The sequence below is a fragment of the Chiloscyllium punctatum genome, chromosome 3 (assembly GCF_047496795.1).
Source record: "Chiloscyllium punctatum isolate Juve2018m chromosome 3, sChiPun1.3, whole genome shotgun sequence".
Taxonomy (NCBI): domain Eukaryota; kingdom Metazoa; phylum Chordata; class Chondrichthyes; order Orectolobiformes; family Hemiscylliidae; genus Chiloscyllium; species Chiloscyllium punctatum.
The window spans coordinates 17,128,741-17,152,794 of record NC_092741.1 but is presented as its reverse complement, the minus strand read 5'-3'; the positions used below and the strand labels follow the sequence as shown (position 1 = coordinate 17,152,794).

General features: G+C 45.2%; 2 protein-coding genes across 2 annotated transcripts in view; both read left to right on the top strand.

The window, feature by feature from the left end:
• The window catches only part of yipf3 (Yip1 domain family, member 3), a 788,655-nt gene that overhangs the window by 24,399 nt on the left and 740,202 nt on the right, over positions 1-24,054 (top strand). The window lies entirely within an intron of this gene.
• LOC140456119 (uncharacterized) overlaps positions 2,115-24,054 on the top strand; it is a 73,689-nt gene continuing 51,749 nt past the window's right edge. Inside the window, exon 1 of the mRNA XM_072550709.1 lies at positions 2,115-2,223. The gene's annotated coding sequence lies outside the window, so the exon portion shown is untranslated. The remainder of the gene's footprint in view (positions 2,224-24,054) is intronic.

Below are 24,054 nucleotides of genomic sequence, written 5' to 3'. Positions count from 1 at the left end.
GGGATAGTCAGTGACCAGAGTTAGAACCTAATGTCTGGTTAATGTGTGGCTGGATGACCACATGGTTCCTCCATATTAGATTGAGGGAGTAAACAGGCATGTAGCAGATGGCATAGAATTTGGTGAAATGTGAACTGAGCCAAGAATGGAAAAAAAATATAACGAGTGGAATAATTTGTATTGTTGAGTAACTGGAAAATTTGAGTGGCCTGGATGTCCTCCTACATGAACTGCAGGAAGTTCATGTATACATTCAGCAAACTGAGGAAAACCAAGAGCATGCTGATCTTCACTACAATGGGAGCGAAGAGTCCAAATCTCTCATTTCAGTGATATACGTGGGATCATAGTCTTTTGGTCCCTTTACTTAAGAAAGGACGTACTTACCCTGAAGGGGAATGCAATGACTGTTCATGAGGCAGACAACAAACTACAAAGACCAAGGTCCCCAAGCTGCTTCCCTTTTTTCAGAATTGTACCCCTTACTTTATTTATAATTGCTATCATGGGAATTTGGCTAAAAGAGAGGCAGGGATGGCAGCTCAACATCCCTGGACACAGTTTTCAGGCAGGACAGAGAAGGGGATATAAAAGGGTGAGTGTGCCAGGGGTCTTGTCAAGAGCACTCTTCCGAAAAGGAACTCTTGCTGAGAGAGAAAGGTTGAAGTTAATCATAGCACTCTGGCAGTAGCATTATCAGTTGATGATCCATTGTCATCGATGAAGTAATAGAGATGGATGGGGATTTTCCATAAGAAATCCAGGTTGTGTGTCTTAGATCAGTATTAAAATCCTATGTTCAGGCTAATGTTAGCTGCCTGTAGAGAAAATGATATAAAATAATCTTTCAGGAAGTTCTTAGAATAGCATCTCCTATAGAGAGAGGAAGAGGAGAAAGCGAGAGAGGCAATCAGTAAGATTTAGTGACAGGAGTTGAAGTAGACAGAAATTAAAGTTGAAGCGTTCAAGCTGCAAGACGGTGTGTATACAAGTTAAACTGACTTAAGCTGAAACATCAAAATACTTTGAGTCAACAGATCCAGTTCAAAGAATGTTAGATGTTCAGGAATTGATAGAGAGACCCAGATGCCCTCAATCTGTGAAATGTAGTATCACTCAATGAGTGGAATGTTTAGTATTCACCTGAACCTTTTTATTGTACAATCATTCTTTCTGGTTTGGATTTAGTGTTGCCTTCCTTTCGTAGGAAGGTTATTTTCTGACACAAACTTTCTTACTCTAGAATTTCATGGAGCTTCCAAATCCCAACAGTAAGTAAGTCCTTCCTTAGATAAGGAGACCGTAATTCCACACACTATTCTATGTAAAAATCTATATGTACTTTGCAAATGATTTAAAATAGTTTAAGACAGGGAAGCACATTTTTCTATTTCTGTCTGTAAAGGGAACAGAACCTTACAGAAAATAAATGTTTTGGAAGTATTAATAAAATCTAAAGAAATTGTGAAAAATTTCTTGCTTCAAAGGTTTGGTTGTCATCTTCCAAATCCTTCAGGAATTCAAGCACTTGTTCTTCATATTGTTTCTCTTATAGTTTTCTATCAACTGCCCTGTAATATGAATATAGACGTGTAATTCTCATTTCGTGTGACCAAACCTGCCTGGATCTGAGTAGATTATCAGGACGATATGAACAGGTAACACTCAATCGGGTCACTGAACGCTCCACCATTCAGTTCAATCCCAGCTACAGGAATTTAATCAATGACCTCTTAGAATGGGCACACGTGCGGCAGATGGAATTTAGGACAGACGTGTGAGGTGAGGTACTTTCAGAGAAGGAATGTTGGGAGTACTTATTGATGGAATGGTACAGTTCTGAAGAGTGTGCAGGAACAGGGAGCTCTGAGGTACACTCCTCATTGAAGGAGGCAGCACATATTAAGGAAGCACGTGGGACTTTGAGCTCCTATACTAGATGTATGGAGAATAAATGGAGGGAAGTAGTGCTGAACCTTTGTCAACCACCGGTGTTAGGTCACAGCTCAAGTATTTTGTGAAGTGATGATCACTAGACGTGAGGAGGGGTGTGTGGATCCATCCCCAGTCGTCCTTGAGATGGCATTTAGCTGACTTCCAGACTACTTCTGTCTGTTTGGAGTAGATATGCAGACAATCGCGCTAGGAAGGGCGTTTCGGGAATTTGATTTGGGAAAACTGAAAGAACAGCGATTTTTATTTTTTTCTCTACTATTCAGGATGGTGAGTGGCTTGAAGGGGAATTTACAGGTGCTGGTGATTCTTCATATCTGCCACCCTTCTCTTTGCAGGTCAGAGGTCATGGGTTTGGAAGGTGTGAAGGAACAAAATCATATCTGGAAAAACTCAGCAGGTTTGAAAACACCTGTGGAAAAGTAATGTGATAAAGGGTTACTGGACTTGAAATGTTAACTCTGGTTTTACTCTCCACAGATACGGTCTGACCTGCTGAGTTTCTCCAGAACTTTCCATTTCTGTTTCTATTTCCAGCATCGCAGTTCTTTTTTTATTTTATTTTGCTATCTCAGGATTTTTGGTGATTCCCTGCAGTGCATCTTGTGGATAGTACGCACTGTTGCAACGAAGGGTCAGTGGTGGAGGGATTGGATGCTTGTGGATGTGGTGCCACTGAACTAAACTGCGTTTTCTTGGATGGTGGCAAACTTGTTGTTATTGGAGCTGCCCTTGCCAGGCAAATGGGAAATATTCCATCACACTACTGACTTGTGCCTTTGTGGATGGTGGACAGGCTTTGAGGAGTCAAGAGGTGAGTTATTTGTTGCAGGATACCTAGCATCTGACCTGTTCTTATAGCACTGTAATCATGCTGATGAAGAACCTTTGCCTGAAACATCGATTCTCCTCCTCCTTGGATGCTACCTGACCTGCTGTGCTTTTCCAGCACCGGACTCGCGTCTAATCCCCAGCATCTGCAGTCCTTGCTTTCGCACAGTAGTCTTTTCACTAGTCCAGTTGAGTTTCTTGTCAATGGTAACCCCCAGGATGTAGATAATGGGGGATTCTGAGATGGTATACTATTGAATGTGAAGGGACAGTGTTTGTATTCTCTCTGTTGCCTATCATTTGTATTGAATATTACTTGTCGGTCCAAGCCTGGATACTGCCCAGGTCTTGCTGTGTTGGCCATGGGCTGTTTCAGTATCTGAGGAGTCGCAAATGGCGCTGGACTTCATGGAATTATCAGTGAATATCCCCGCTTTTGACTTTTATAATGGAGAGAGGGTTTTGATGAACCCATGAAATATGTTTGGGCCTAGGTTACTACCCTGAGGAAGTCCTGCAAGGTGTCATAGAGCTGAGATAACAGACGAGGTGTAACCTGTCCAGTTTGTACTGGTGTCATTTACCCAGAAACAGTCTTAATGTCGCAGGAGTTCACAACCCTCCCCTTGCATCATCTTTCTAGCATGTCTTCAATTAAAATATACTGTACTCTGACTAGAATGTGGTAATGATGATGATCTCAACATCACTACCTTTTTAAGGTCATATGTTTCAACTTACTTTCTAACTCCCTATATTCTACTTTTAGGACCTCATCCCATATTTTATCCTTTTGTCACTTGGGACCAATGTGTACCATGATTGGCTGTTCCTCCTCCTCCTCCTGTTCCTCCTCCTCCTCCTCCTGCTGGATGTCTTGTAGTCACTCTGACATCCTTGACCCAAACAGCAGGGAAGTGACATACAATCATGGCATCTCATTTCTTGCCAGAGAAACATCTCTCTCTTCCTTTACAAATGAATCCCTGATAGCTATTGCATCTGCAAGCTCTCTCCTCCTATCTTGTGCTCCACTGTGAACTGTGGGATCTGAAGTATCTCTTTTGCAGGAAATAGTCATAAGGGGTCCCTGCACTAATCCCCTTATTCTGCTTGGTGGTCACCTATTCCCTTTCTGCCAGCGGAATATGAGCCTGCAGTGTGAACATCTCCCTGTACGTGTTATCCACATTGATTTTGAGTGCGAGCAGCAGCTGAGTATAAACAAACCTGGAAGGCTACAGCTAAGGTAAGACAGTCTATCTTAAAATTACTTCCCGGTAGCGGGCAGCGGTGTTTTTTTTCTCCTCACAGAAAGAGCGGGAGCAGCAGGGGGAAGTGATGATGAGCAGAGGGGCAGCCAGGACCCGGAAGCTGGTGTAGCGCAAGCTTACCTGGGTAGATTTTTTTTCCCTGTAAAAGCGCGCAGGAGACATGGGTAGAACAGGGACAGGATTGGCTGTTGCAGGTTCCAGGGTTTAAATGTTTTATTAGGGCCAGAGGTGGGGGTAAAAGATGGGGAGGTGTGGCATTGCTTGTCAAAGATAGTAGTACAGCGGTGGGAAGGACGATGGATGAAGACTCGCCATCTGAGGTAGTTGGGGCTGAGGTTAGGAATAGGAAAGGTGAGGTCGCCCTGTTAGGAGTTTTCTACAGGCCTCCTAATAGTCCGAGAGATGTAGAAGAAAGGATTGTGAGGATGATTCAGGAGAAGAGTGAAAGTAATAGGGTGGTTGTTATGGGGGACTTTAACTTTCCTGATATTGACTGGGAAAGCTATAGCTCGAGTACATTAGATGGGTCGGTGTTTGTCCAATGTGTGCAGGAGGGTTTCCTGACACAATATGTAGACAGGCCGACAAGAGGTCAGGCCATACTGGATTTGGTTCTGGGTAACGAACCAGGCCAGGTGTTAGAATTGGAGGTAGGTGAGCACTTTGGGGACAGTGACCACAATTCGGTGACTTTTACTCTAGTGATGGAGAGGGATAAGTGTGCACTGCAGGGCAAGAGTTATAGCTGGGGGCAAGTAAAATTATGATGCGGTGAGGCATGACTTAGGATGTGTGGCTTGGAAAAATAGGCTCCAAGGCAAGGGCGCAATTGATATGTGGAGCTTGTTCAAGGAGCAACTATTGAGTGTCCTTGATAAGTATGTACCTGTCAGGCAGGGAGGAAAGGGTCGTGTGAGGGAGCCGTGGTTTAATAAGGAATTGGAATCCCTTATTAAAGGGAAGAAGGCAGCCTATGTAAAGATGAGGCGTGAAGGCTCAATTGAGGCGATTGAGAGTTATAAGGTAGCCAGGAAGGATCTGAAGAGAGAGCTAAGAGCAGCAAGGAGGGGACACAAAGTCCTTAGTTGGTAGGATTAGAGGGATTGGATATCCATGGTGAAGATGAGGCGTTGGGGGCCAGGGAAACAGAAGTCTTGGAGGAGGTGGAGGGCGTGGGTGGTGTCTCGAACATATGTGGGGAGTTCCTGGACTAGGGGGGGATAGGACAGTGTCAAGGTAGGTAGGGCTCCAGCCCTCCCAATCCCAACCTCACCATCAAGCCAGCGGATAAAGGGGGCGCAGTGGTAGTCTGGCGCACTGACCTCTACACCGCTGAAGCCAAACATGCCCTCCACCTCCGCCTCATCTTCACCATGGATATCCAATCCCTCTACACCTCCATCCGCCACGACCAGGGCCTCCAAGCCCTCCGTTTTTTCCTCTCCAGACGTCCCCAACAGTACCCTTCCACTGACACTCTCATTTGTTTGGCTGAACTGGTCCTCCCCCTTAACAATTTCTCCTTTGAATCCTCCCACTTCCTCCAAACCAATGGGGTAGCCATGGGCACATGTATGGGCCCCAGCTATGCCTGTCTCTTTGGCTACATAGAGCAGTTGATCTTCCGTAATTACACCGGCACCACTCCCCACCTCTTCCTCCGCTACATTGATGACTGCATTGGCGCCACCTCGTGCTCCCGCGAGGAGGTTGAGCAATTCATCAACTTCACCAACACATTCCACCCCGACCTTAAATTTACCTGGACCATCTCTGACACCTCCCTCCCCTTCCTGGACCTCTCCATCTCCATTAATGACGACCGACTTGACACTGACATTTTTTACAAACCCACCGACTCCCACACCTACCTGGATTACACCTCTTCCCACCCTACCTCATGCAAAAATGCCATCCCGTATTCCCAATTCCTCCGCCTCCGTCGGATCTGCTCCCAGGAGGACCAGTTCCACCACAGAACACACCAGATGGCCTCCTTCTTTAGAGACCGCAAATTCCCTTACCACGTGGTTAAAGATGCCCTCCAACGCATCTTGTCCACATCCCGCACCTCCGCCCTCAGACCCCACCCCTCCAACCGTAACAAGGACAGAATGCCCCTGGTGCTCACCTTCCACCCTACAAACCTTCGCATAAACCAAATCATCCGCCGACATTTCCGCCACCTCCAAACAGACCCCACTACCAGGGATATATTTCACTCCCCACCCCTTTCCGTCTTCCGCAAAGTCCGTTCCCTCCGTGACTACCTGGTCAGGTCCACGCCCCCCAAACAACCCACCCTCCAATCCTGGCACTTTCCCCTGCCACCGCAGGAACTGTAAAACCTGCGCCCACACCTCCTCCCTCACCTCTAACCAAGGCCCTAAAGGAGCCTTCCACATCCATCAAAGTTTTTTTTCACTTGCACATCCACTAATATCATTTATTGTATCCGTTGCTCCCGATGCGGTCTCCTCTACATTGGGGAGACTGGGCGCCTCCCAGCAGAGCGCTTTAGGGAACATCTCCGGCACACCCGCACCAATCAACCAAACTGCCCCGTGGCCCAACATTTCAACTCCCCCTCCCACTCTGCCGAGGACATGGAGGTCGTGGGCCTCCTTCACCGCCGCTTCCTCACCACCAGACGCCTGGAGGAAGAACGCCTCATCTTCCGCCTCGGAACAATTCAACCCCAGGGCATCAATGTAGACTTCACCAGTTTCCTCATTTCCCCTTCCCCCACCTCACCCTAGTTCTAAACTTCCAGCTCAGTAAATGTTCCCTTGACTTGCCTGGACTTGTCCGACCTGCCTATCTTCTTTTCCACCTATCCACTCCACCCTCTCCTCCTTGACCTATTACCTTCATCCCCTCCCCCTTCACCCATTGTACTCTATGCTGCTTTCTCCCCACCTCCACCCTCCTCTAGCTTATCACTCCACGCTTCAGGCTTCCAATACCTTCCACACTCCTCCACGCCTCCATTTCGGAATGGCAAGCAGTGACCAGTGGGGTACCGCAGGGATCAGTACTGGGACCGCAGCTTTTTACAATATATGTTCATGATATAGAAGATGGTATTAGCAATAACATTAGCAAATTTGCTGATGATACTGAGCTGGGTGGCAGGGTGAAATGTGATGAGGATGTTAGGAGATTACAGGGTGACCTGGACAAGTTAGGTGAGTGGTCAGATGCATGGCAGATGCACTTTAATGTGGATAAATGGATGCTTATCCACTTTGGTGGCAAGAACAGGAAGGCAGATTACTACCTAAATGGAATCAATTTCGGTCAAGGGACAGTACCGAGAGATCTGGGGGTTCTTGTACACCACTCAATGAAGGTAAGCATGCAGGTACAGCAGGTAGTGAAGAAGGCTAATAGCATGCTGGCCTTCATAACAAGAAGGATCGAGTACAGAAGCAAAGAGGTTCTTCTGCAGGTGTACAGGGCCCTGGTGAGACCACACCTGGAGTACTGTGTGCAGTTCTGGTCTCCAAATTTGAGGAGAGACATTCTGGCTATTGAGGGAGTTCAGCGTAGGTTGACGAGGCCAATTCCTGGAATGGCGGGATTACCTTACACTGAAAGACTGGAGCGACTGGGCTTGTGTACCCTTGAGTTTAGAAGACTGAGAGGGGATCTGGTTGAGACATATAAGATTATCAAAGGATTGGACACTCTGGAGGCAGGAAACGTGAGTGCCGAAACAGAGGACACAGCTTAAAAATACGGGATAGACCGTTTAGGACAGAGATGAGGAGAAACGTCTTCACCCAGAGAGTGGTGGCTGTGTGGAATGCTCTGCCCCAGAGGGCAGTGGAGGCCCAGTCTCTGGATTCATTGAAGAAAGAGTTGGACAGAGCTCTCAAGGATAGTGGAATCAAGGCTTATGGAGATAAGGCAGGAACAGGATACTGATTAAGGATGATCAGCCATGATCATATTGAATGGTGGTGCAGGCTCCAAGGGCAGAATGGCCAACTCCTGCACCTATTGTCTATTGTCCTCCTTTCCTGACTGCCAGCCGCAGACAGCGTGCAGCCCCAATCCCTTTCTTTCCCTCTTTCTTGCTGATTTTGGCAGCGCTCCGCTCTCCTCCCCTCCCTGTCTCCTGCCTGCAGGAGACTGATGCCAGGCACAGCGGCAGCAAAAATAACCTGTCGCTGCATTGCATGCGTGGCACAACACGAGTGCAGAGGGGTGACTTGAGCAGCTCCTGCTGGCGGAAAAAGCCGACTGCACCTGGTATTCCCAGGCGGTCTCCCATCCAAGTACTAACCAGGCCTGAGTCTGCTTAGCAGACTCAGGCCTGGTTAGTACTTGGATGGGAAAGAAAGGGATTGGGGCTGCACGCTGTCTGCGGCTGGCAGTCAGGAAAGGAGGACAATAGACAATAGGTGCAGGAGTTGGCCTCTAACTCAGCACCACCTTCCTATCCTGCAATCTTCTTCCTGACCTCTCCGCCCCCACCCCCACTCCGGCCTAACACCCTCACCTTTGCCCCCTTCAACCTGTCGCATTTCCAACGCCCCTCCCCCAAGTCCCTCCTCCCTACCTTTTACCTTAGCCTGCTTGGCACACCTTCCTCATTCCTGAAGAAGGGCTCATGCCCGAAACGTCGATTCTCCTGCTCCTTGGATGCTGCCTGACCTGCTGCGCTTTTCCAGCAACACATTTTCAGCCCTCACGTATCCCAACAGACTCCGCTGCTCCCTGGTGACCTCGTGACCTCTCCAACTAACACCAGGAACTGAAGAAATGGAGTTGAGAGTATGCAGAGAAATTCTTCTGTTTTAAAAGCATCAAAGTTTATTTGTCTGCATTCTCTAGACCCCATTTCTTTCTCCACAGTAAAAACTAATGTACAATATTAATTTATTATCCTTCCCATCTCCTGGGATTCAGCACAAAGGAATATTGCTTGCAATTCTGGTCTCCTCCCCATTGGAAAGATGTTGTGAAACTTGAAAGGGTTCAGAAAAGATTTACAAGGATGTTGCCAGGGTTGGAGGATTTGAGCTATAGGGAGAGGCTGAACAGGCTGGTGCTGTTTTCCCTGGAGTGTTGGCGGCTGAGGGCTGACCTTTATAGATGTTTACAAAATTATGACGGGCTTGGATAGGATAAATAGACAAAGTCTTTTCCCTGGGGTCGGGGAGTCCAGAACGAGAGGGCATAGGTTTAGGGTGAGAGGGGAAAGATATAAAAGAAACCTACGGGGCAACTTTTTCAGCAGAGGGTGGTACGTGAATGGAATGAGCTGCCAGAGGAAGTGTTGGAGGCTGGTACAATTGCAACATTTAAGAGGCATTTGGATGGGTATTTGAATAGGAAGGGTTTAGAGGGATATGGGCCGGATGCTGGCAGGTGGGACTAGATTGGGTTGCGATATCTGGATTAGTGGTGCTGGAAGAGCACAGCAGTTCAGGCAGCATCCCAGGTTGGGATATCTGGTCAGCATGGACTGGTTGGACCAAAGGGTCTGTTTCCATGCTGTACATCTCTGACTCTATGATTTATGACAAAGACAACCTCCTTGATCTTTAAGAAGCCCGACCCTCTCTGTAGTTACCCTCTTGCTCTTAATGCATTTGTAGAATCACTTTGGATTATCTTTAACCTTCTCTGCCAATGTTATCTCATATCCTCTCTTTGCCTTCCTGATTTCTCTCTTGAGAATTCCCCATGACTCTTTATATTGATTAAGAGATTCAGTTGAACCAAGTTGTCCTTATCTAAAATAAGATTCTCTTTTATTCTTGACGAGAACCTCAATACCTTTATTCGTACATTGTTTCTTCATTTTACCCACCTTACTCTTCACTCTAACAGGAACAAAATGTCTCTAAACTTTCATCATCACCCTCTTGAATGCCTGTCACTTGTCAGTCATCCTTTCACCTGTCAACAGTCTATTCCAATGAACTTTTGAAAGTTCTTATCACTTAGCATTAAAATTTGCCTCACTCCAATTCAAAACTTTAACCTTTATGGAAGGCTTAGCCTTCTCCATAACCATTTTGAAACGAATAGAATTGTGATGGCTCGACCCAAAGTGTTCCCCCACTTTTACTTCAGTTTCCTGCCCAGCCGTATTGCCCGAAAGAAGCTCCAATTTTGCTCCTTCTCTCGTAGGAGCAACTGCATATTTATGAAGAAAATTCTTCACCATTCAGTCCTTTAACACCGTGATAGCCCCCATCAATATTTGGAAAATTAAAATTCCCTATTATTGCAACCTTATTATGCATACATTTATCTGAGATCTCCCTCTACATTTGTTTTTCAACTTCTCTCTTGATATTGGGGGGCCTACAGTACAATCCCATCAAAGTGATCTTTCTATTTTTATTTTTAATTTCTACCCATATATTTTCGCTTGATGATTTTTCAGAAATATCTTCCCCAGTTCCATGTTATTGATGGTTATGTCTGCAGGAAGTGGGTTTGGTTGTGAATCCTATCAGATCACATGGATCAGTTGTAGCAGCAGTTAGAGGCAATGAGGAATTTGCAGGAACTAATGGGTGTGATGTATAGCAGTTGTAGGAAGGGAGAGAAAACCGCAGATACAGTCAGGTAGATGGGTTACCTCCAGGAAAGATAAGAGAGAGAGGCAGGTAGTGCAGGAGTCTCCTGTAGCTAGTTCCATCTCAAATATATATGCTGTTGTTGAAAAGGTCAGGGGGTGATGGACTCACAGTAGAATGTAGCATGAACAGCCAGGTTTCTGGTACCAAGACTGGCTCTGATATAATGAGGGGTACGTCAGGTTCCATATGATCGATTGTGATCGGGGACTCTCCAGTCAGAGGCATAGCCAGACATTTCTGTGGCCAAGATAGAGACATCAGTTGCCTCCCTGATGCCAGGAGCAAGGACATCTCAGAGAAGGGGCAGAATATTCTCAAAGGAGAGAAAGAGACCAGCAAGGGGTCATTGTACACATTGGAACTAACAACATAGGAAGACAAATAGACGAGATTCTGAGGAGAGAATATAGGAAATTAGGCAGGAATTTAAAACATAGGGCCTTGAGGGTAGCGATATCTGGATATTAGAACATAGAACATAGAACAATACAGCACAGAACAGGCCCTTCGGCCCACGATGTTGTGCCGAACTTCTATCCTAGATTAAGCACCCATCCATGTACCTATCCAAATGCCGCTTAAAGGTCACCAATGAATCTGACTCTACCACTCCCACGGGCAGCGCATTCCATGCCCCCACCACTCTCTGGGTGAAGAACCCACCCCTGACATCTCCCCTATACCTTCCACCCTTCACCTTAAATTTATGTCCCCTTGTAACACTCTGTTGTACCCGGGGAAAAAGTTTCTGACTGTCTACTCTATCTATTCCTCTGATCATCTTATAAACCTCTATCAAGTCACCCCTCATCCTTCGCCGTTCCAACGAGAAAAGGCCGAGAACTCTCAACCTATCCTCGTACGACCTACTCTCCATTCCAGGCAACATCCTGGTAAATCTTCTCTGCACCCTCTCCAAAGCTTCCACATCTTTCCTAAAGTGAGGCGACCAGAACTGCACACAGTACTCCAAATGTGGCCTAACCAAAGTCCTGTACAGCTGCAACATCACCTCACGACTCTTGAATTCAATCCCTCTGCTAATGAACGATAATACTCCATAGGCCTTCTTACAAACTCTATCCACCTGAGTGGCAACCTTCAAAGATCTATGTACATAGACCCCAAGATCCCTCTGTTCCTCCACCTGACCAAGAACCCTACCATTAACCCTGTATTCCGCATTCTTATTTGTTCTTCCAAAATGGACAACCTCACACTTGGCAGGGTTGAACTCCATCTGCCACTCCTCAGCCCAGCTCTGCATCATATCTAAGTCCCTCTGCAGCCGACAACAGCCCTCCTCACTGTCCACAACTCCACCTATCTTTGTATCATCTGCAAATTTACTGACCCACCCTTCGACTCCCTCCTCTGAGTCATTAAAAAAATTACAAACAGCAGAGGACCCAGAACTGATCCCTGCGGAACTCCACTTGTAACTGGACTCCATGCTGAATATTTACCATCTACCACCACTCTCTGACTTCGACCGGTTAGCCAGTTTTCTATCCAATTGGCCAAATTTCCCTCTATCCCATGCCTCCTGACTTTCCGCATAAGCCTACCATGGGGAACCTTATCAAATGCCTTACTAAAATCCATGTACACTACATCCACTGCTCTACCCTCATCCACATGCTTGGTCACCTCCTCGAAGAATTCAATAAGACTTGTAAGGCAAGACCTACCCTTCACAAATCCGTGCTGGCTGTCCCTAATCAAGCAGTGCCGTTCCAGATACTCGTAAATCCTATCCCTCAGTACCCTTTCCATTACTTTGCCTACCACAGAAGTAAGACTAACTGGCCTGTAATTCCCGGGGTTATCCCTATTCCCTTTTTTGAACAGGGGCACAACATTCGCTACTCTCCAGTCCCCTGGTACCACCCCAGTTGCCAGTGAAGACGAGAAGATCATTGCCAACGGTACTGCAATTTCCTCTCTTGCTTCCCACATAATCCTAGGATATATCCCGTCAGGCCCGGGGGACTTGTCTATCCTCAAGTTGTTCAAAATGTCCAACACATCTTCCTTCCTAACAGATATCTCTTCTAGCTTATCAGTCCGTTTCACACTCTCCTCTTCAACAATACGGTCCCTCTCGTTCGTAAATACTGAAGAGAAGTACTTGTTCAAGACCTCTCCTATCTCTTCCGACTCAATACACAGTCTCCCACCACTGTCCTTGATCGGACCTACCCTCGTTCTCGTCATTCTCAGGTTTCTCACATACGCATAGAATGCCTTGGGGTTATCCTTGATCCTATCCGCCAGGGATTTTTCATGCCCTCTCTTAGCTCTCCTAATCCCTTTCTTCAGGTCCCTTCTGGCTATCCTGTATCCCTCCACTGCTCTGTCTGAACCTTGTTTCCTCAACCTTATGTAAGCCTCCTTCTTCCTCTTTACTAGACATTCAACCTCCCTCGTCAACCAAGGCTCCCTCACACGACCATTTCTTTCCTGCCTGATCGGTACATACATATCAAGGACACGTCGTATCTGCTCCTTGAAAAAGTCCCACATTTCCACCACATCCTTCCCTGACAGCCTATGCTCCCAACGTATGCTCCTCAAATCCTGTCTTACAGCATCGTAATTTCCCTTCTCCCAATTGTAAAAACTTCCTTGTTGTGCGCACCTATCTCTCTCCATAACCAAGGTGAAAGTCACAGAATTGTGGTCGCCATCACCAAAATGTTCACCCACTAACAAGCCAACCACTTGTCCCGGTTCGTTACCGAGTACCAAATCCAATATGGCCTCCCCTCTGGTTGGACAATCTACATACTGCGTTAGAAAAGCTTCCTGGACACACTGCACAAACACCGCCCCATCCAATCTACTTGATCTAAAGAGCTTCCAATCAATATTTGGGAAGTTGAAGTCGCCCATGACTACGACCCTGTGGCTTCTGCACCTTTCCAAAATCTGTTTCCCAATCTGTTTCTCCACATCTCTGCTGCTATTGGGGGGCCTATAATAAACACCCAACAAGGTGACTGCACCTTTCCTATTTCTGACTTCAGCCCATACTACCTCCAGAGGCAGATCCCCCTCAAACTTCCTTTCTGCAGCCGTTATACCATTTCTAATTAGCAATGCCACCCCCCCTCCTTTTTTACCACCCTCCCTAATCTTACTGAAACATCTGTACCCAGGAACCTCCAACAGCCATTCCTGTCCCTCATCTATCCATGTTTCCGTGATGGCTACAACATCGTAGTCCCAGGTACCGATCCATGCCTTAAGTTCACCCACCTTATTTCTGATACTCCTTGCATTGAAGTATACGCACTTGAGCCCATCTCTGTGTCTGTAAGTAGTCCCTGTCAGTGCTACCTTCTCCACAGCCTCCCTACAGTCTTGGACATCCTGACACACAGCTAGCTTACTTGCTGGACTACAAGTCCGGATCCCATCCCCCTGCCAAATTAGTTTAAACCCCCCCGAAGAGTGCTAGCAAACCTACCCCCCAGGATATTGGTGCCCTTCTGGTTCAGGTGCAACCCGTCCTGTTTATACAGGTCCCACCTTCCCCAGAATGCAGTCCAATTGTCCAAATATCTGAAGCCCTCCCTCCTACACCATCATATTCATGGTGCCACACCCTAGTGAGAGAAGGAATGGCTGAGGAGCTGGTGCAGGGGAGAAGGGTTCACATTTTTGGATCATTGTAATTTTTTCTGGGATGGAGGTTACTGTGTAAGAAGGACAGATGCACCTGAATTAGAAGGGGACTAATATATTGGGGGGAGACTTGCTAGAGCTGCTCGGGAGGAGTAAAGTGGGGTCACATGGGATTGAGGGAGATAGTGAGAAAGCAGATCACTCTGAAACTGGTGCAGTTGAGCAAAGGAGTGAGTCAAACAGACAGGACAGGCAGGAAGGAACAAAACAGAAAATGAGCTAGGACTGATAAACTGCATTTATTTCAATGCAAGTGGTCTAATGCTGATGACTTAGGACATGGGATCTCAAAGCAATTACAGAGACGTGGCTGAGGGATGGACAGTTTAATGTTCCAGGATACAAATCCTCTGGGAAGGATAGAAAAGGGGATGGAGACAGCTGGGTAGAGAGAAGGGGGAGTGGCATTTTTGATTAGGGATAATATTACAGATGTACTTTGGGAGGATATTCCTGGGAGTACGTCCAGGGATGTTACTTGGATGGAAGTGAGAAATAAGAAAGGGATGATCACCTTCGACCCTCCAATAATTAGCGGAAAATTGAGAAACAAATTTCTAAGGAGATCTCAGTTATCTGTAAGAATACTAGGGTGGTAATGGTATGACATTGTAACTTTCCAAACATAGACTAAGACTGCCATAGTGTTAAGGGCTTGGATGGATAGGAATTTGTTGAATGTGAACAAGAAAATTTTCAGATTCAGTCTGAGAAAGTACCCACTAGAGAAGGAGCAAAACATGGGGAGCTTTTGCCCGAAACATCGATTTTCCTGCTCCTCGGATGCTGCCTGACCTGCTGTGCTTTTCCAGCACCACTCTAATCTAGACTCTGGTTTCCAGCATCTGCAGTCCTTGTTTTTACCAAGGAGCAAAACATGACCTACTCTTGGGAAATAAGGCAGGGCAGGTGACTGAGGTGTCAGTAGGGGAACATTTTGATTTGATTTGACCTATTTATTATCACATGTACCTAAGTTCAGTGAAATGCTTTGTTTACGAGCAGCGCAGACAGATCATGGTAGGCAAGGACATACAGGTCATAGCGTTAAAAAAGAACTTGGATAGAAACATACAGGTTAAATGACACCGGGCGTACACCAGGCAAGATTAACATTAGCAAGCTCAGCATGATTTGAAGGTAGAGAGTCCATTCATCAGTCTAATAACAGCAGTGCAGATGATGTTCCTGATCCAGTTGGAGCCTGTGTTTAAGCTTCTGTATCTTCTGCCTGATGGAGGAGGTTGTAGGAGAGCATTGCTGGGGTATGATGGGTCTTTGATGATGTTGGAAGCCTTTCCGTGGCAACGAGCCATGTAAATGGATGGAAGATTGGCTTCCATTTTAGGGCCAGTGGACCATAATCCTATCAGTTTTAAAACACTGATGGAAAAGAATAAAGTGGATTTAAAAGAATTGGAGGAAAGCCAATTTTGATGGCATTGAGCAAGTACTTTTAAAAGTTGATTGGAAGCGGATGTTTGCAGGTAAAGTGGCTGGAAAATAGAAATCCTTCAAAAATGAGTAAACAAAGGTCCAGAGACAGTATGTTCCTGTTGGGGTGAAGGGCAAGGCTGGTAGGTGCAGGGAATGCTGGATAACTAGAGAAATTGAGGCTCTGGTCAAGAAAAGAAGGAAGCATATGTCAGGTAAAGACAGTAGGGATTAAGTGAATCCCTAGGGGAGTATAAAGGCAGTGGAACTGTACACAAGAGGTCAATCAGGAGGGCAAAAAGAGGGTTTGAGAGAGCAAATAGGGTTAAGGAGAATCCAAAGGGATTCTACAAACACATTTAATGGTAAGGTACTGGGGAGTGTTGCTGAACAAAGAGACCTTGGAGTGCAGGTTCATAATTCCTTGAAAGTGAAGTTGCAGGTCGACAGGATAGTGAAGAAGGTGTTTGCTATGCTTGCTTTTCTTGGTCAGTGCATTGAGAACAGGAGTTGGGAAGTCATGTTGTGGCTGTACAGGACATTGGTTAGGCCACTATTGGAATGTTGCATGCAATTCTGGTCTCCCTGCGATAGGAAGGAAGGTATGAAACTTGAACGGGTTTAGAAAAGATTTACAAGGATGTTGCCAGGGTTGGAGGGTTTGAGCTATTAGGAGAGGCTGACTAGGCAGGGGCAGTTTTCCCTGGAATGTCAGCGGCTGAGGGATGACCTTATAGAGGTTTATAAAATCATGAAGAGTATAGGTGGGTGAATAGCCATGGTTTTTTTACTGGAGTAGGGAGTAAAAAACAGAGGGAATAGGTTTAAGTTGAGAGGAGGAAGATTTAAAAGGGACCTGAGAGGGCAACTTTTTCACAGAGTGGTGCATGTGTGGAATGAGCTGCCAAAGGAAGTGGTGGAGGCTGGTACAATTACAAAATTTAAAAGGAATCTGGATGGGTATATGAATAGGAAGGGTTTACAGGGTGTTCTGGACAAAACCAAACCACTTGGCAGGCAGCCAAGACCATAACCTTGCAATGTGATTCAATAAAATTACCTGGAGTGAGGTAGCTAGGTTGACAGATGAAGGGCTGTTGCCTGTAACATCGATTTTCCTGCTTCTCGGATGCTGCCTGGACTGCTGTATTTTTCCAGCACCACTCTAATCTAGACTCTGATCTCCAACATCTGCAGTCCTCACTTTCGCCTACCAGGTTTGAAAACAGACAAAAAATTATTCACAAGAATACAGTATGAAACACAAAGAACAGAATAAAGAACCCCTACAGAACTCAGTCTATCCAAACTAGACTAAATTATGCTGTTCCGAATATACACAACAGTCCCAATAAGCAAATCCCTTCGAAACACAGTTTAAAAAAAGGAACAGATGCTTTCAGGCTGAAGTTAGAAGGGCAGAAAAAGAGAGAGCCTGTTCACACAGTCTCCTGCTGAACTCCCAACTAGTTTTATACTGACCTCAACTACTCAGCTAGGGAGTTGACCGCTCCCTTTCTATTACACTTCTAAACCATGACCACTTTGGCCTGAAGTCTCATCTATTTGCATGTAAACAAAGAGGCCTCTCAATGCTGTTTAATCTCTGTACTTAACCAGGCTAATTGGCACCGGGAGCAATTACGACCCCTCTTTAAAAAACCAAGTGCACACACCAACCGTCGCACAGAGCAACCGTCGCACAGTCCATCGCACAGACCAACCATCGAACAGAACAAATATCGAACAGACCAATCATCTCACAAACCAACCATCGCACAAACCAACCATCGCACAGACCACCCATCGCACAAGAACTATGGATTTTGAATCGAGGGATCAAAGGTGGGTCACCCATCAGATCTTGTGCTGGCTCAGCCATTTCCAGTTACGGGTAATATTTATCCTTTTTATAAGAATTGCTTCAGTGATGAGTCAGGGGCTTGTATCATCTACACCAAGAGTCAGCACAAGAGTATTCCAGTAAAGTGCATTTAATATGGTTTGAAAGTGAATCTTCACACCTGTAATAAATCAATTTAACTTAAACAAGTCTGGGTGGTGAGTGGATTAGAGGGAAATGTGCAGATGGTGGTGATCCCCTGTTATCTGCTGTCCTTGTCCTTTGAGATGGAAATGGTCGAGGGTTTAGAATATTCTGTCGAGGAGCTTTAGTGAGATTCTGGAGCACATCTTGGAGAGTATTCCATCACACTCCTGCCTTGTCTCTTGGACAGGCTTTGGGAAGTCAGGAGGTGAGTTATTCACTGCAGAATTCCTAGTTTCTCACCTGTTTTCACTGAATTTCAAAAGACAATGGTTAGATTGTCTCTTATTGGATATATATAGGTTACTAGGGGTTGCATGTGACTTAGTGATCAGCTCTACTTTCTCAGAGCAGAAACAACCTGGGTTTGATTTCACTCCTTGGGGCAGGAGTGGAGTTTACGCATTCTCTCTGAATTTTTATGAATTTCCTCCGGGTAACCCGGTTTCCTCCCACAGTCCAAAGGTGAATAGTTTAAATTGCCCAGATTGCCCAGGGATGTGCAGGTGAGGTAGGTGAGCCGTGTTAAATGGAGGGTTACAGGGGTAGGTAGGGGGTGTGTCTGAGTGGGATGCTGTTCAGGGGGTTGTTGTGGTCTCAATGGGCTAAAAGGCCTGCTTCCACACTGTAGGGATTCTGTGATACTTCTGATAGACAACCTGTTTCATTTATTACCTCCACCTTTATGGATTCTACATCTTCTGATTTCAGATCATTTCATACTATCCTTACTATTCTATCACATACCAACAATGGCTACCCCATCATATTCCCCCTCACCCCTTGCCTGAGGCCTGCTGACCCTCAGGTATAACTCTACACCAGCAGCCACCTCTGTCTAATGGGAGAGAACAGCCTCTGGGACGATAGTGACTTTCACTGTAACTACAATACCATGGGAAATAGGAACAGGAGTGGGTCATTCAGCCCCTCGAGTCTGCTCTCCCATTCCAAAGGATCAGGGATTTGAAGAATACACTACAATCGATGGGAAAATAAGTTGTAATGAAGAAATTGGAAATTTACAAACGAATTATCAAAATTTGACAGATTGGAGTTTAACTTGGTTTAGTGGAATGTTAATCGTTTTGAACAGAGGTTAGAAAGACAATTTGTTGTCTAAATACAGAGAAACTTCAGAGTGTTTTGATACAGAGGGGTTTGGACATTATTCTGCATGAATAGCAGATACTAGTGTGCAGACACTGCAAATGGGAATTTTACATTTATTACAAGATGAAAGTAGGAAGAGGGGCTGAAACTGTACAAGGCATTGTTGTGACTGCACCTGGAGTGTTGTGAAACTGAAAACCATTCAACACACATCAATCTTTGAGCCACCCATGTGACTCCTTGCCTTTACATTAGCAACATCAGTTTGCCTGGAGCTCAGGTACACTGTGAGCCAAACACCCTCCGTTAATGCAGGATCAATCCTCTAAAATAGGAGAATTATTACCTTCAATCTTCAATACGTCAACACATTTGTTTCAGTAAAATGTGGAAGTTTTTATTGAATATTAAATTCCTGATATGATCATTGACCTGGATTTCCCTCAGAGTGAGAATTGAACAGGAGACCGAGTGTTGTGATACATCACCCTCTTTATTTCACAGTGAGAAAACATTCCCAGCGAGAAAACATTCCCAGCAGTTAGAAAAATGCAAACACTGCCTCAAAGACAATAGCTACTTCATTCCACACAAGAAGCCTGTGAATGAAGGGTTGTTAACAAGAATCATATTGGAATAAATCGTTTCTTCAATTACACATTCAGTCAGTCTATATATGGGTAGAGCTCTCAGGGTGGGTGGGAGGAGGTCTGAAGCTGAATTTTATTCTAACATCAGACTCTGGATTCTGATTTCACGTTGGGATTCTTTCTCCATTTTAGGGGTCAGTTTGAAGCTGTATCATTCCTGGTTCCCAGAATCTTCCACTTGTCTGTCTTCACCTGTATCCAGCTGTTTTCTGAACCTGCACTGACCTGAGTAAAACTGAACTGGATTGAGAAACAACCTTTCTCCTCATTCCCAGCACAATGTCCAGTGTCTGATCATCAGGAATGGCAGGAAAAGGGAATATTCTAATGCCCACACAGAGGGTGGAATTTTCACCCCGGCCTGGTTTTCCTAACGGCAGTAACCACAGTGTCCCCCACTTACACTCTCTTCCTTCTTGTTAGTTCCAATTCAAATTTAAATTTGCCCAGTGAGACTGGGAACACATTCCTCACTAATATATAATTCTCCGTGTGTCTGGATGTTTCTGGTTCCAATTGCAAGACCCTCACCCTCCTCCAGGCTCCAGTCCACATTGGCATAGATTTAGGGTGAGAGGGGAAAGATATGAAAGAGATCTAAGGGGCAACTTTTTCACACAGAGAGTGGTATGTGTATGGAATGAGCTGCCAGAGGATGTGGTGGAGGCTGGTACAATTGCAACATTTAAGAGGCATTTGGATGGGTATATGAATAGGAAGGGTTTGGAGGGAGATGGGCCAGGAGCTGGCAGGTGGGACGAGATTGGGTTGGGATATCTGGTCGGCTTGGACGGGTTGGACCGAAGGGTCTGTTTCCATGCTGTACGTCTCTATGACTCTATAACTCTCACTGAACACTCCTGGTCCTGAGCCTCAATGCGAGTTCCCACTCTCCTACTGCCTTCCCTTGTGCTGCAGAGTTCAACAAGTGCAAACTCTGACCTCAGACACCACAGCACAAAGCTGACTGTTGTGTGGAACCTGATGTTTATTGAAATGTGCCTTGTGAATCTCATATGTCACTGACTTTCAGATAAAGGTGGGACATCATTACAAAAGGGTCACAACAATGAGTATTGATGGAATACAAAACCATTCCATGTAGGAATACTCCACAGGGCAGTTCCAGCACCGACCCACCTCAGACCCACCCCAGGATCTGTAATCCCTCCCACTGTCAATGAGCTCTGACCACATCAACGTGAAACATTCTGACCCAACATGACTGAGATTAAACAGAAATATAATCCATCACCAGGACCATCCCTGTCTCGCGCTGTACACGATTCATTCATTTCAAGTAAGATTAGAGAAAAGAACATTTAATCCCTGTTTCCCAGTGAAGGACCCAGCTCCCCGTCAACAGTCGAATTTAACCCCGTGTACGTGTTGAATTACGAATTTAAACTGATGTCACCAATGCCTCACAGAAATGGTTAATCAGGAATGAATCTGAAACACTGGGCAAAACTTGTGTTAAAAGGAACATGAGCATCCAGGACTGCTCTGTCAGGGACAGTCAGAGTGACCAGAGCTGGAACCTAATGTCTGGTTAATGTGTGGTTTGAATGTTCATGTAAGCATTCAGCAAACTATGATGAAAACAAAGAGCATGTTGGTCTTCACTACAATGGGAGTGAAGAGTACGAATCTCTCACTTCAGTGATAAATGTGGGATCACAATCTTTTGGTCTCTTTACATAAGGAAGGATGTACTTACCCTGAAGGGGAATGCAATGACTGTTCATGAGGCAGATAATAAACTACAAACATCCAGGTCCCCGAGCTTCTTCCCTCTCTTGAGAATCATATCCCTTACTTTATTTATAATTGCTATAATAGATTATTGGCTAAAAGAGAGGCAAGGATGGCAGCTCAACATCCCTAGACACAGAGTTTTCAGGCAGGACAGAGAAGGGGATATAAAAAGGTGAGTGTGCCAGGAGCCTTACCAGGAGCACACTTGCAAAAACGAGGTCTTTCTGAGAGAGAAAGGTTGGAGTTCATCATAGCAAATGGGCTGGAGCATTATCAGTTGATGGTTCATTGTCATAGTCTAAGGGATTTTCCATAAGTAATGTAGAGACAGGTTGAAGATTTCCCATAAAACATCCAGGTTGTGTGTATTAGATCAGTATAAAATCCTGTGTTCAGGTTAATGGCAACTGCCTGTACAGAAAGGGAAAGAAAAAGGCTCTTTTAAGAAGTTCTTAGAACAGAGTGTTAAGCTGTAGCTGTGGAGGTTGGGGGCGGGGGGGGGGGGGGGGGGGGGGTACGTGGTGGAGAGAGGGAGAGAGAGACAGAGAGGAAGGCAATCTGTGAGTAACTGTGGTGACAGGGATTGAGGTAGACTGGGAAATTAAAGTTGAAGTGTTCAAGCTGCAAGGAGGTTTTTTGTGTATATTTGAGTTAAGTTGCCGAAAGCAAAAACATTCAAGTTCTTTGAGTCAACGGATCAGGTTCAAGGAATGTCAGATGTTTGGGTGTTGATGGAAAGACAGACCGACATCTCCTGAACCTGTGTTATGAAGTTGAAGGTGTACCTTTAAGAGAGAGTGAATGCCGGCATCTGTCATGTAACTGACTGCAGCAGAAAGCAGAGTGGACAATTTGAAGATGTAACATTTGGGTTGTAACATCAGATACCTTGTTGTTTTCACAGCTGATTGAATTCAACCAATCAGTTTAACACTATGCCCCAAGATAGTAAAAACCAATTGAATTTGAATTTGACAACATCAATCCAATGAGATGATCCGATGTCTTGGGGTATAAAAAGCAGGTATTTTGGACAGTTAGCCAGAGACAGAGAGCATCTACTGTCATGCAGAGTGCCTGCAACACTGCTCTCTGAAAGGTACCTTTCTCATATGAAACATCTTTACAGCAGAATGCTGAAAATTACCTAGGGAAATCTGCAGAGGAGAACTGACACTGCTGCCTGGTTTTGAAAATTAATTTGCTGTAAATTTAATAGGGGCTATATTGTTATAGAGTGGGAGGTAGATAAATAAAGGAGGTTGACAGTTGTAGATAAAGAATCAGTTTGTTTTTCTTTAAATAGTGAGCTTTGGGGTAGTTCTCTTACTTTGACAGATGGTGAGGTAATAAGCATTTCTGGGTGTTTGGTTGAATGAGTTGAAGGGTTTACCTTGTGTTATAACACCTGTCTACTATGGTATGTCTCAATGAGTGAAATGTTTAGTACTAACCATAACCTTTAATGTACAATCTTTCTTTTTGGTTTGCATTTAATATTGTCCTTCTTACCAGGAAGATTATTCCATGACACAAACTTTCTTACTCTGGAATTTGAGTCCAAATCCCAACAGTTAGGTAAATCCTTTCTTAGATTAGGAGACCATGCTAATCCAGGTTAAAGCCAAGATGTACCTTGTATATGAATAAAACAGTTTAAGACAGAGTTAAGCGCGATTGACGATTATATGTTGGTAAAGGGAACAGAACTTTACATCGCTTTGGAAGGTGCTATTTTCATAGCAAAAGCAGAAAGTGCTGGAGAAACTCAGCAGGTCTGACAACATCTGTGGAGAAATAACCTGTGATGAAGGATCACTGGACATGAAATGTTAACTTTGTTTCTCTCTCCACAGATGCTGCAAGAACTGCTGAGTTTCTCCAGAACTTTCCATTTCTGTTTTATATTCCCAACATCGCAGTTCTTTGTTTTACTTTGTTGTCGAAGGATTCCTCTTGAATTTCTGCAGTGCATTGTGTAGATGGTACATATCGCAGCTACCATGTGTCGGTGGAGAGAGTAGATGCTTGTGAATCTGATGCCAATCAAGTGAACTGCTTTGATGTGGATGGTGTCAAGCTGCTTGAGTGTTTCTTGGAGCTGCCCAATGGCAGTCAGGTGGGCAATATTCCATCACACTTTTGCCTTGTAGATGATGGACATGTTTTGGAGAGTTAATAGGTGAGTTATTTGTTGCAGGATACCTCTGACTTGTTCTTGTAGCCACAGTAGTTATATGACTAGTCCAGTTGATTTTTTGGTCAATGGGAACTCCCAGGATGTAGATAGTGGAGGATTCAGGGATAGTAACACCACTGAATGTCAAGTGACAATGGTCACTTTCTCCCCTGTTGGAGACAGTCATTGCCTATCATTTGTATTGAATGTTACTTCTCATTTGTCAGCCCAAGCCTGGATACTGCTCAGGTCTTGCTGCTTTGCACAAGGGCTGCTTTAATATCTGATGAGTGACAAATGGTGCTGGACATTGTGTAATCATTAGTGACTTCTGACCTTATAATGGAGGGAGGATTATTAATGAAACAGCTGAAGATGTTTGGGCCAAGGACATTATCCTGAGGAAGTCCTGTAGTGTTATCCTGAACCTGAGATTACTGACCGATGTGTAACCCATTCATTTAGTACTGGTTCCACTTCCCTAGGACCAGTCCCAATGTCCCAGGAATCTTCCCTATCA